Here is a 1,819-nt window from a genome sequence, read left to right as displayed (position 1 = left end):
CACCGATAGCAACCTCCTTGGCACCACCCTGTAGTACCGTCTCTTGTAGAACGAACAAGTGTGGATCATCGAACTGACGAGCCTTGATCTTCTAGATTAATGAAGATTGAGAGACAATGCATGCAAGAACTCGGATGGGCTCTAAAATATCCAACCTCACAAGTATGTTAGCCAAGGACTGAATGTCCAAAGCTAATGGCCTCTCATCTACTGAAATGAATGTCAAACTACCCATACTCCCTGCCTTCCTGCTCAAGGCATCCACAACCACATTCACCTTGCCTAGATGATTATGGATGGTAATATCATAATATTTTAGAAACTCAAGCCACTTGCGCTGCCTCAAATTGAGATCCCTCTGCTTGAACTAATGTTGCAAGCTGTGATGATCCGTGTAAACCTCATAGTACACTCCATAAAGATAATGCCTCTAGATCTTGAGAGCATGAACTATCGCGGCCAACTCCAAATCATGTACAGGATAATTCTTCTCGTAGGGCTACAGCTGACGTGAAGCATATGCAATACACAGTATATATCCCTAAACCGGAAGGAAATACTAACACTGGTGTTGTAGTCAATGCGGTCTTGAGCATCTAAAATCTCACCTTGCAATCATCGAACCATCAGAATGGAGCACCCTTCCGGGTCAATCTAGTCAAAGTGCTGCAATAGACGAGAAGACCTCCACAAACTGGCGATAATAACCTGCTAACCCCAAGAAGCTCCTGATCTCGATTGTGGTGGTAGGACGAGGCCTACTATGAACTGCCTCGATGTTTCTGGGATCTACCTTATTACCATCGCCTAATACAACATGCCCCAAGAATTCCACATAATCCAACCAGAACTCATACTTGGAAAACTTAGCATATAACTTATGTTCCCGCAAGGTCTGAAGCACCACTCTCAAATGTTGCTCGTGCTCCTCCATGCTACGTGAGTATATCAATATGTCATCAATGAAGACATTGACAAATGAGTCAATATATGGCCTGAACACCCAGTTCATCAAATCCATTAATGTCGTTGGGGTGCCGAAGGACATCACTAGAAACTCATAGTGGCCATATCTAGTCCGGAAAGCCGTCTTCAGGATCAAATATTACTGAAGCATCCCTACCGCGGATAGAAATAATAGATGTGATCACGCTATCCGAGACTACTGCATCTGGTCTGGATGGAAAAGCATAGTACTTAGCTGGAGCACCCCCTGACTAGCCTCCACCTCTAGGACAACCCCTACCCACCTTCCCTCCGCCTTTAGGTGGCCGGACGGTTGGTGTGGAAGTTGGTGCTGTAATCATAGGCTGATGACCCTGTTGTACTGCCTTTCCCCGAAGCCTGGGGCAAAATCTTCTCACATGACCAATATCCCCATACTCAAAACAATCCCTCAGAACGGTGGACTGATGACCTGAAGTATGACCCTGATGGCCTAAATACCCACTAGAGGAACCCTGAATAGCTGGTGGATCGTAGGAGTTCTCTGGAATGGCACTGAAATAAGGTTGCATTAGAGAACCCGAGAAGGCGGTGGTTCTGGATATGTGGGTCTGCTAGACTGACCCTTCACAAACTGACCTTTGACCCTAGAAGAAGCACCACTGAATCCTCCAGAATATCGAAACCGCTTATCCCTAGGCACCTACTCTCGGCTCCGCTAACGAACACCCTCGATCCTTCGAGCGATCTCCACAACCAGTTCGTAAGGGGTCCCCATCTCAACCTCTCAGGCCATAGTGGCTTGGATACCAGAGTGCAAACTTGTAACAAACCTCCACACTCTCTTTGTATCGGTGGGAAGTATCATAAGTGC

This window comes from Nicotiana tomentosiformis, chromosome 8 (assembly GCF_000390325.3).
Source record: "Nicotiana tomentosiformis chromosome 8, ASM39032v3, whole genome shotgun sequence".
NCBI classification, from domain to species: Eukaryota; Viridiplantae; Streptophyta; class Magnoliopsida; order Solanales; family Solanaceae; genus Nicotiana; species Nicotiana tomentosiformis.
Note: the sequence above shows the minus strand (reverse complement) of the source record.